The sequence below is a fragment of the Sinohyriopsis cumingii genome, unplaced genomic scaffold, assembly GCF_028554795.1.
Source record: "Sinohyriopsis cumingii isolate HCF-2022 unplaced genomic scaffold, ASM2855479v2 utg005242l, whole genome shotgun sequence".
In the NCBI taxonomy this organism is placed as follows: Eukaryota; Metazoa; Mollusca; class Bivalvia; order Unionida; family Unionidae; genus Sinohyriopsis; species Sinohyriopsis cumingii.
Window position 1 is genome coordinate 15,001 of NW_028316918.1, and position 12,500 is coordinate 27,500.

The following is a 12,500-nucleotide window of genomic DNA, read 5'->3' on the forward strand; positions in this document are numbered from 1 at the left end:
GCGCTAGGCCTTGTGTACCCCTGACATTCCGTTGGTGCAAAGCCCTTGGAAGCGAAGTAACTAAAACCAACGTTGGACTTAGTTATTAATTGATGTGTGTGTGTGTGTGTGTGTCTTTGTGTGTGTGTGTGTGTGTGAATATATATATATATATATATATATATATATATATATATATATATATATATATATATATATATATATATATATATATATATATATATATATATATATATATATATATGTATATATATGTATATATATGTATATATATGTATATATGTATATATATATATATATATATATATATATATATATATATATATATATATATATATATATATATATATATATATATCGCTCGGCAAGGCATGCGTGGATAGTTCTGTCTAGGACGCAGCCGCCACCGCAAACCGCACGAGAATATCTTTCGCCGTTTTAGAGACACGAATTTTCTAGCAAGTGTGCCGATAAATTGCATACCGAGCGAGTTTTGTGTGTCTATCCCCCCCTCCAGTGATTTCTGCCTGTGCCTGAACGGCCATCACGAAGCCATCTTTGAAGCCATCTCGCTCGGCAAGGCATGCGTGGATAGCTCTGTCTAGGACGCAGCCGCCACCGCAAACCGCACGAGAATATCTTTCGCCGTTTTAGAGACACGAATTTTCTAGCAAGTGTGCCGATAAATTGCATACCGAGCGAGTTTTGTGTGTCTATCCCCCCCTCCAGTGATTTCTGCCTGTGCCTGAACGGCCATCACGAAGCCATCTTTGAAGCCATCTCGCTCGGCAAGGCATGCGTGGATAGCTCTCTCTAGGACGCAGCCGCCACCGCAAACCGCACGAGAATATCTTTCGCCGTTTTAGAGACACGAATTTTCTAGCAAGAGTGCCGATAAATTGCTTCCCGAGCGAAGTCGGTTACTTGTTATTTTCCCATTACTTTCGTCTCTCGCTGAAATGGCCACCGCCTCGTCCAGGATGAAGCCATCTTCCAGCGCAAGGCATCGACGGATAGGTCTTTCTCAGACCCATCAGCCGCAGCAAACCGCACGAAAATATCTTCGAGCGTTCGAAAGATATAGGTATTCGAGTGAAGATACCGAACCAACGGAATGCCGTGATGGCAACAACCTTGACCTTCGGCTTTTCATGGTCGCACGGACGAACGGACTGTCCGATTTTCGTGGGGTTTTCACTGCCAGACGCGTCTCTTCAAGGCCAATCTGGCCCTGGGTGGCACGTCCACCTAGCTCTTGCCCCTCCCGAGAAAAGGAACTTTACGCCGCGTTTCACCTAAAAACGGTCGGTTTTTCGAAGCGAACGGACGAACGGACAGGGCTATCGACGTTCGGTTTGCTCTAGCACAGTGGCCTCGTCGAGCCCGATCTGCCGACATATGGCAAGTCGCTCTATTCCTAAGCTTTCAATTTTTCGAAACTTCACACTTGCATGGAAGGAATCGGTTTTCTTCCAATGGCGGGCGAACGGACAGTCCGATTTTCGTGGGGTTTTCACTGCCTGACGCGTCTCTTCAAGACCAATCTGGCCCTGGGTCGCACGTCTACCTAGCTCTTGCCCTTCCGGAGGAAAGGAACTTTAAGCCGCGTTTTACCTAGAAACGGTCGGTTTCTCGAAGCGTACGGACGAACGGACAGGGCTATTGACGTGCGGTTTGCTCTAACAGAGTCGTCTCTTCGAGCCCGATCTGCCGACATGTGGCACGTCGCTATATTCCAAAGATTTCAATTTTTCGAAACTTCACACTTGCATGGTGGAAAACGGTTTTCTCCCGATGGCGGACGAACGGACGCAGCCATTAAGATATATTTGGCAACTTTACACTTGCATGGAAGAAATGGGTTTTGTTGGACTTGGTTATTTATTGATTTGCATACATACATACATACATACATACATACATACATACATACATACATACATACATACATACATACAGAGAGACATAATAGCTCTGTCTAGGACGCAGCAGCCAACGCAAACCGCATGAGAATATCTTTTACCGTTCTACAGATACGATTTTTTCTTTTCTTTTCTTTTCTTTTTTTTTTTTTTTTTCCTTTGTTTTTTTTTTTTTTTAAATTTATTTGTTCCCGTCACAGCCAAGGGAACGGGCTTGACACAAACCGTGCGGAAAGAAGACACTGTCGAGCGTGTCTCAGAAAAGTTTAGGTAGGTTTTTGGCCACTTTTCGGAACATTGTTGTGCAAATTTTTGCCCCAAACCCAATAACGTAGGTTTTTGGCCACATTTTGCTACTTTTCTTGGCAATTTTGGGGGGGCTCAAAGCCAGATAACATGTAGGTTTTGGACAAATATTTCCCATCATGGAAAATGCCAACTTCATGCAGACAGAACATAATTAAACGCTTCTGTAAAGTGTTTATCAATGCCACATGATCGAATTGCACACAATTTTGAAATTTGTCAAAGAGCGCAATTGGACGAAATCACTTATATTGTTTGTATGAAGTGATTTTAATGTCGAACCAAGGAATTGGACAAACATGCCTACACAATATTGTCTGTACGACAAGGTAACGCTGGAGTCCTAAGGTGAATGAAGCCAAGTGCTTCCAATGCCAGGTAGATTTTGGGCCAATCTTTGCCCAAGTGGGACAATATTTTCCCATCATGAAAAATGCAGTGGAATGGATTACAATTGCCAAATTTATGCATAGAAACGACAATCGAACGCTTCCATAAAGTGTTTTAAATAGTATCGTACAAAATCACCTTGTATTGCGGGTTTTATTATTATTATTATTATTATTATTATTATTATTATTATTATTATTATTATTATGTTCTTTCTTCCCGCCTTCCTTCTTCTTCTTCTTTGTTATTTTTATTTTCTAATTTTTTTTCTTCTTCTTCTTCTTCTTCTTCTTCTTCTTCTTCTTCTTCTTCTTCTTCTTCTTGGTATTCATATCTCTCTTTGTGCGCCAGCGTAAATCACGTACTAACTCCAAGTACGGATCCGTCTTCTCCGCAACAGTCAAACCATTCATTTTCCTCGTCCTGCACACGAACGGACACGGTGATTCAAATGCCCTTTTCGCAGGCAGATGCGACTCGTCCGGGCCGATGTGCCGGTGCTTCCCACTTCAAGATAGCTCTTCCCGTTCCAGAGAAAACTGCACCCAAGCCATTTTTTTCCCACGCTCCCGACCTTGACCTTGAACTACGCATTTTCTCAGCCGTACGGACGAACGGACCAGCAGATTTTCACGGGGTTTGCACGCACAGATGCGTCTTCTCCAGGCCCATCGTCCGACGTATGGCTCGTCAACATCCTGCCAAGTGGCGATGCTGAAAACTCGCTTCAACCCCATGTCGCGCTCCAGCGACATGCACGTGGACGGGTCGCACGGACGAACGGACAAGCCGATTTTCATGCGGTTTGCACCACCAGATGCGGCTCTTCCAGGCCCATCTTACGACGTAGGGCATGGCAACATACCTTTAAGTGGCGATGCTCAAAACTCGCTTCGACCCAATGTCGCCCGCTTCCGACATTGACATCAACGGGCCCGTTTTCTTCCCCGGACGGACGAACGGACGATGGGAATTCCATGTCTTTCACACCGTCCGACGTGTCTTGCCGAGACCGACCTGTCGGTAGGTCGCATGTCAAAATCGGTCCATTACTTTTCGAGCAAACTCGATTTAAGCCAACTTCGCACTCGTATGGTTCGGCGCGGCTGAAAACGTTTTCCAGAGCGCACGGACGAACGGACACGCCTACTCGACCGTGCCTGGCACCGGCAGACGCGTCTCGTCGGGCCCGAGCGGTCGAACCACGACACGGGACAATACCTCTACCCGTCGGCGAGAAAACTTTTTTTAATGGACATTTTCACTTTAACATTGGAGGGGGGTTCCAAAAATCGGTTTTCTTACCATTACGGACGAACGTACAGGTCCAATGGACTTATTTTTTTTTCCAAGACGCCTCTCGTCACGCCAGATCGAATGACGTCTTGCAATTGCCCATTGGTCCACCCGTTTGGCCAGGAAAAAAAATTTCCGATTCTCGCAGCGAGCTGACCATTGCGAATTCCATTGCATTCGTTTTCTTTGACTTACGGACGATCGGACCAGCCGAGATCCATGGGGTTTTCACTGCCAGCTGCGTCTCGTCGAGGCCCATCTGCCGATGGGTCGCACCTTAAGATCGCTCATAGGCTTTCGGAGAAAACCAACTTTAAGCTACCGACTTGGCACCGAAGCGTTTGCTATGCGAAGGCGTACGCACGAACGGACACAGCGACATGCACGGGGATAACACAGGCAGGTGCGACTCATCCAGACCTAGGCGCCGGTGGGTCAAACTTTAACATATCTTTCCACGCTTGGGAGAAAAACACTATTTTCCCACGCTCCCTACCTTGACCTTGACTATTGTGGCATGGGTGAAAAATAGCCCCTAACTCGGCCAAACCTCCACCGATTTTCAACATCTACCACTCTATGTCTTCGTCTCGACCAGGCGCGTCTGCCGAGGTGTAAAACGTGCCAATGTGACGTTCCCTTCCACCACTTCATTCCGGAACCCCAACGGTTTTTCCGCCATTTTGACACCACCTCGCCCGGTGGCGTCCGGGTGGCACCCGTTCCCCGACGTGGCCCCGTGGCCCCGACACGCTGCAGCAAACCGCTTGAAAATATTCCCAGCCGTCCTGGAGATATGGGGGAAACTGTAGCTTTTCGGACTTTGTCGTTTTGTGGCCCCTGCCGGGTGACAAAACAGCCCCTAACTCGGCCAAACCTGCACCGATTTTCAACATCTACCACTCTCTGTCTTCGTCTCGACCAGGCGCGTCTGCCGAGGTGTGAAACGTGCCAATGGGACGTTCCCTTCCACCACTTCATTCTAGGAACCTAACGGTTTTTCCGCCATTTTGACACCACCTCGCCCGGTGGCGTCCGGGTGGCACCCGTTCCCCGACGTGGCCCGTGGCCCCGACACGCTGCAGCAAACCGCTTGAAAATATTCCCAGCCGTTCTGGAGATATGGGGGAAACTGTAGCTTTTCGGACTTTGTCGTTTTTGTGGCCCCTGCCGGGTGACAAAACAGCCCCTAACTCGGCCAAACCTGCACCGATTTTCAACATCTACCACTCTATGTCTTCGTCTCGACCAGGCGCGTCTGCCGAGGTGTAAAACGTGCCAATGTGACGTTCCCTTCCACCACTTCATTCTAGGAACCCCAACGGTTTTTCCGCCATTTTGACACCACCTCGCCCGGTGGCGTCCGGGTGGCACCCGTTCCCCGACGTGGCCCCGTGGCCCCGGACACGCTGCAGCAAACCGCTTGAAAATATTCCCAGCCGTTCTGGAGATATGGGGGAAACTGTAGCTTTTCGGACTTTGTCGTTTTGTGGCCCCTGCCGGGTGACAAAACAGCCCCTAACTCGGCCAAACCTGCACCGATTTTCAACATCTACCACTCTCTGTCTTCGTCTCGACCAGGCGCGTCTGCCGAGGTGTGAAACGTGCCAATGGGACGTTCCCTTCCACCACTTCATTCTAGGAACCTAACGGTTTTTCCGCCATTTTGACACCACCTCGCCCGGTGGCGTCCGGGTGGCACCCGTTCCCCGGACGTGGCCCCGTGGCCCCGACACGCTGCAGCAAACCGCTTGAAAATATTCCCAGCCGTTCTGGAGATATGGGGGAAACTGTAGCTTTTCATCGGTTTTTTAATTGTGAGGACGACCTAGCACAAGTTCGAATCCCGCCGTCGACATAGCAGTCTAGAACCTTCATTGTCCAATATTCCAATGCAAACCCCATGGAAAAATGTCAAGCGGTTCCCAAAATATTCAACGTTTAGTGAAACGGCATAAAGACTTTTTGTAAAGTCATATGTTTTGACGCACCCACCGCCCCGACGATTGAGGAGGAGGTGTGCCAGGCAACTTGATATTTTCTGATACAGGCTATCGAGGCCGACTTGCCGACATAAACCCCGTCGAAATATTCCCATTTGTTACGGAGATATTGCCAAAAAAGTCATTTGTTCATCGGTTTTTTCACTGTGAAAACGACCTAGCACGAGTTCGAATCCCGCCGCCGACATAGCAATCTAGACCCTTCATTGGCCAATATTCTAATGCAAACCCCATGGAAAAATATCAAGGGGTTCCCGAGATATTCAACATTTAGTGAAACGGCATAAAGTCGATTTTTTTTGAAAAGTCATATGTTTTGACGCACCCACCGCCCCGACGATTGGGGAGGAGTTGTGCCAGGCAACTTGTTATTTTCTGATACAGGCTATCGAGACCGACTTGCCGGCATAAACCTCGTCGAAATATTCCCATTTGTTACGGAGAAATTGCCAAAAAAGTCATTTGTTCATCGGTTTTTTCACTGTAAAAACTACCTAGCACGAGTTCGAATCCCGCCGCCGACATAGCAATCTAGACCTTTCATTGGCCAATATTCCAATGCAAACCCCATGGAAAAATATCAAGGGGTTCCCGAGATATTCAACATTTAGTGAAACGGCATAAAGTCGATTTTTTGAAAAGTCATATGTTTTGACGCACCCACCGCCCCGACCAACAGGGAAGAGTTCGAATCTCGCAGTTGACATTGCTTTATAGCTCTCGTAATGGCCGATCTGCCAAAGCAAACCCCATCAAAAAATTCCTATCCGTTACCGAGATAATGAATAAAATAAAACCGAGAAGTGAGACTGTGGCGCTAGTCCTTGTGTACCCCTGGCTTTCCCTTGGTGCAAAGCCGTTGGTAGCAAAGGCACGATTTCAAAATTGAAACTTTCCTGACCAACTACCCCCATATAGAATTTGGCACTATATATAGGGAAGAAGTGATTTTGGGGTCCTATACATTGCATTAGAGACGTAGTACGATAGCTGGTTTCTTCCCTGTTGCGACCGATCGCCTGGTCGCATCGGGACGATCGACCCCTCGTTGGATAGGTCGTCCCAGCCAGCATGCAATGCCGATCTAGCCAGGAGTGCTAGGAGTAGAGCGAAAGGTAGAGAGAGAGAGAGGCAGGGGCACCCTCTCTCGCTCTAGTAGCGATATGGCTTGGGTAGTGTCTGTAAGGTTAGGAAGTTGAAACTTTCCTAACTAACTACCCACATATAGTATTTGGCACTATTATATAGGAAAAAATGCGTTTCCTAGGGTCTCGATTGAATGTGAATCGAGACGAGAGAGAGAGAGAGGCCGATAAGGCAGGCAGGCAGGTAGACACACACTCTCTCTCTCTGGTAGCTAGCTAGGTGCGATCGAAGGCTAGCCTACCAAGGACAGGACAAGCGTGAAGGGAGAGAGGCAGGCACGCTCTCTCTCTCTGGTAGCTAGCAAGGTGCGATCGAAGGCTAGCTTACCAAGGACAGGACAAGCGAGAAGGGAGAGAGAGAGAGGCAGGCACACTCTCTCTCTCTCTCTCTGGTAGCTAGCTAGGTCCGATCGAAGGCTAGCTTACTAAGGACAGGACAAGCGAGAAGGGAGAGAGGCAGGCACACTCTCTCTCTCTGGTAGCTAGCAAGGTGCGAGAGAGAGAGTGAGGAAAGGCTTGGGGAATCGAGGGTTTGGCCGTGGTAGAAAGCCCTTGGTAAAAACGGAACGAATTCAAAAAGGTGCACCTTTTGGGCAACTTTTTGACCAACTACCCACACATAGTATTTGGTACTATTATATAGGAAAAAATGCGTTTCCTATGGTCTCGATTGAAAGTGAATCGAGACGAGAGAGAGAGGCCGATAAGGCAGGCAGGCAGGCAGACACACACACTCTCTCTCTCTCTGGTAGCTAGCTAGGTGCGAGCGAAGGCTAGCCTACCAAGGACAGGACAAGCGTGAAGGGAGAGAGAGAGGCAGGCACGCTCTCTCTCTCTCTCTGGTAGCTAGCAAGGTGCGATCGATGGCTAGCTTACCAAGGACAGGACAAGCGAGAAGGGAGAGAGAGAGGCAGGCACACACACACACTCTCTCTCTCTCTCTCTCTCTCTGGTAGCTAGCTAGGTCCGATCGAAGGCTAGCTTACCAAGGACAGGACAAGCGAGAAGGGAGAGAGAGAGGCAGGCACACTCTCTCTCTCTCTCTCTCTCTCTCTCTGGTAGCTAGCTAGGTCCGATCGAAGGCTAGCTTACCAAGGACAGGACAAGCGAGAAGGGAGAGAGGCAGGCACACTCTCTCTCTCTGGTAGCTAGCAAGGTGCGAGAGAGAGAGTGAGGAAAGGCTTGGGGAATCGAGGGTTTGGCCGTGGTAGAAAGCCCTTGGTAAAAACGGAACGAATTCAAAAGGTGCACCTTTTGGGCAACTTTTTGACCAACTACCCACACATAGTATTTGGTACTATTATATAGGAAAAAATGCGTTTCCTATGGTCTCGATTGAAAGTGAATCGAGACGAGAGAGAGAGGCCGATAAGGCAGGCAGGCAGGCAGACACACACACTCTCTCTCTCTCTGGTAGCTAGCTAGGTGCGAGCGAAGGCTAGCCTACCAAGGACAGGACAAGCGTGAAGGGAGAGAGAGAGAGGCAGGCACGCTCTCTCTCTCTCTCTGGTAGCTAGCACGGTGCGATCGATGGCTAGCTTACCAAGGACAGGACAAGCGAGAAGGGAGAGAGGCAGGCACACTCTCTCTCTGGTAGCTAGCAAGGTGCGATCGAAGGCTAGCGTACGAAGGACAGGACAAGCGAGAAGGGAGAGAGGCAGGCACACTCTCTCTCTCTGGTAGCTAGCTAGGTCCGATCGAAGGCTAGCGTACGAAGGACAGGACAAGCGAGAAGGGAGAGAGGCAGGCACACTCTCTCTCTCTGGTAGCTAGCTAGGTCCGATCGAAGGCTAGCTTACCAAGGACAGGACAAGCGAGAAGGGAGAGAGGCAGGCACACTCTCTCTCTCTGGTAGCTAGCAAGGTGTGATAGAGAGTGAGGGAAAGGCTTGGGGAATCGAAGGTTTGGCCGTGGTAGAAAGCCCTTGGTAAAAACGGAACGAATTCAAAAAGGTGCACCTTTTGGGCAACGTTTTGACCAACTACCCACACATAGTATTTGGTACTATTATATAGGAAAAAATGCGTTTCCTATGGTCTCGATTGAAAGTGAATCGAGACGAGAGAGAGAGGCCGATAAGGCAGGCAGGCAGGCAGACACACACTCTCTCTCTCTCTGGTAGCTAGCTAGGTGCGAGCGAAGGCTAGCCTACCAAGGACAGGACAAGCGTGAAGGGAGAGAGAGAGAGGCAGGCACGCTCTCTCTCTCTCTCTGGTAGCTAGCACGGTGCGATCGATGGCTAGCTTACCAAGGACAGGACAAGCGAGAAGGGAGAGAGGCAGGCACACTCTCTCTCTGGTAGCTAGCAAGGTGCGATCGAAGGCTAGCGTACGAAGGACAGGACAAGCGAGAAGGGAGAGAGGCAGGCACACTCTCTCTCTCTGGTAGCTAGCTAGGTCCGATCGAAGGCTAGCTTACCAAGGACAGGACAAGCGAGAAGGGAGAGAGAGAGGCAGGCACACTCTCTCTCTCTCTCTCTCTCTCTCTCTGGTAGCTAGCTAGGTCGATCGAAGGCTAGCTTACCAAGGACAGGACAAGCGAGAAGGGAGAGAGGCAGGCACACTCTCTCTCTCTGGTAGCTAGCAAGGTGCGAGAGAGAGAGTGAGGAAAGGCTTGGGGAATCGAGGGTTTGGCCGTGGTAGAAAGCCCTTGGTAAAAACGGAACGAATTCAAAAAGGTGCACCTTTTGGGCAACTTTTTGACCAACTACCCACACATAGTATTTGGTACTATTATATAGGAAAAAATGCGTTTCCTATGGTCTCGATTGAAAGTGAATCGAGACGAGAGAGAGAGGCCGATAAGGCAGGCAGGCAGGCAGACACACACTCTCTCTCTCTCTCTGGTAGCTAGCTAGGTGCGAGCGAAGGCTAGCCTACCAAGGACAGGACAAGCGTGAAGGGAGAGAGAGAGAGGCAGGCACGCTCTCTCTCTCTCTGGTAGCTAGCACGGTGCGATCGATGGCTAGCTTACCAAGGACAGGACAAGCGAGAAGGGAGAGAGGCAGGCACACTCTCTCTCTGGTAGCTAGCAAGGTGCGATCGAAGGCTAGCGTACGAAGGACAGGACAAGCGAGAAGGGAGAGAGGCAGGCACACACTCTCTCTCTGGTAGCTAGCTAGGTCCGATCGAAGGCTAGCTTACCAAGGACAGGACAAGCGAGAAGGGAGAGAGAGAGGCAGGCACACTCTCTCTCTCTGGTAGCTAGCTAGGTCCGATCGAAGGCTAGCTTACCAAGGACAGGACAAGCGAGAAGGGAGAGAGAGAGGCAGGCACACTCTCTCTCTCTGGTAGCTAGCTAGGTCCGATCGAAGGCTAGCTTACCAAGGACAGGACAAGCGAGAAGGGAGAGAGAGGAGGCAGGCACACTCTCTCTCTCTGGTAGCTAGCTAGGTCCGATCGAAGGCTAGCTTACCAAGGACAGGACAAGCGAGAAGGGAGAGAGAGAGGCAGGCACACTCACTCTCTCTCTCTCTCTCTCTCTCTCTCTCTCTCTGGTAGCTAGCTAGGTCCGATCGAAGGCTAGCTTACCAAGGACAGGACAAGCGAGAAGGGAGAGAGAGAGGCAGGCACACTCTCTCTCTCTGGTAGCTAGCAAGGTGTGATAGAGAGTGAGGAAAGGCTTGGGGAATCGAAGGTTTGGCCGTGGTAGAAAGCCCTTGTTAAAAACGGAACGAATTCAAAAAGGTGCACCTTTTGGGCAACTTTTTGACCAACTACCCACACATAGTATTTGGTACTATTATATAGGAAAAAATGCGTTTCCTATGGTCTCGATTGAAAGTGAATCGAGACGAGAGAGAGAGGCCGATAAGGCAGGCAGGCAGGCAGACACACTCTCTCTCTCTGGTAGCTAGCTAGGTGCGAGCGAAGGCTAGCCTACCAAGACAGGACAAGCGTGAAGGGAGAGAGAGAGAGGCAGGCACGCTCTCTCTCTCTCTCTGGTAGCTAGCACGGTGCGATCGATGGCTAGCTTACCAAGGACAGGACAAGCGAGAAGGGAGAGAGGCAGGCACACTCTCTCTCTGGTAGCTAGCAAGGTGCGATCGAAGGCTAGCTTACCAAGGACAGGACAAGCGAGAAGGGAGAGAGGCAGGCACACTCTCTTTGGTAGCTAGCAAGCCCAGGCAAGGCAAGAACGTGGCTGCTTTTCGTTCGAAAATGGGCTGGGAAGCTCGATGGCACAGGGTACGTCGAAAATATTTCTGACCAACTACCCACATATAGTATTTGGCACTATTATATAGGAAAAAATGCATTTTCAGGTGGCTCGGTTTGAAAATGAACAAAAATTTTGGTGTAGCATTCATATAGTAGTGGTATAGCTGCCTTGCGAACCGAGCACACTAGCCTACGATATCGGGAGCTATACCACAGTACTGGGGCGGTACACTGAGCTAGGCTTGTCTAGGCGCTCGCTGGTACAGGGTACCCCTAGGCAGCTGGCTTCGGACGATAGGGAAGGTGCATTCCGTGAAATGCTTTCCTTCCCAGGCAAGGCAAGAACGTGGCTGCTTTTCGTTCGAAAATGGGCTGGGAAGCTCGATGGCACAGGTACGTCGAAAAATTTTCTGATCAACTACCCACATATAGAATTTGGCACTATTATATAGAAAAAAATGCATTTTGAGGTGGCTCGGTTGAAAATGAACAAAAATTTTGGTGTAGCATTCATATAGTAGTGGTATAGCTGCCTTGCGAACCGAGCACACTAGCCTACGATATCGGGAGCTATACCACAGTACTGGGGCGGTACACTGAGCTAGGCTTGTCTAGGCGCTCGCTGGTACAGGGTACCCCTAGGCAGCTGGCTTCGGACGATAGGGAAGGTGCATTCCGTGAAATGCTTTCCTTCCCAGGCAAGGCAAGAACGTGGTTGCTTTTCGTTCGAAAATGGGCTGGGAAGCTCGATGGCACAGGGTACGTCGAAAAATTTTCTGATCAACTACCCACATATAGAATTTGGCACTATTATATAGAAAAAAATGCATTTTGAGGTGGCTCGGTTGAAAATGAACAAAAATTTTGGTGTAGCATTCATATAGTAGTGGTATAGCTGCCTTGCGAACCGAGCACACTAGCCTACGATATCGGGAGCTATACCACAGTACTGGGGCGGTACACTGAGCTAGGCTTGTCTAGGCGCTCGCTGGTACAGGGTACCCCTAGGCAGCTGGCTTCGGACGATAGGGAAGGTGCATTCCGTGAAATGCTTTCCTTCCCAGGCAAGGCAAGAACGTGGTTGCTTTTCGTTCGAAAATGGGCTGGGAAGCTCGATGGCACAGGGTACGTCGAAAAATTTTCTGATCAACTACCCACATATAGAATTTGGCACTATTATATAGAAAAAAATGCGTTTTCAGGTGGCTCGGTTGAAAGTGGACAAAAATTTTGGTGTAGCATTTATATATGAAAAGTATAGCGGCCTTGCGAACCGAG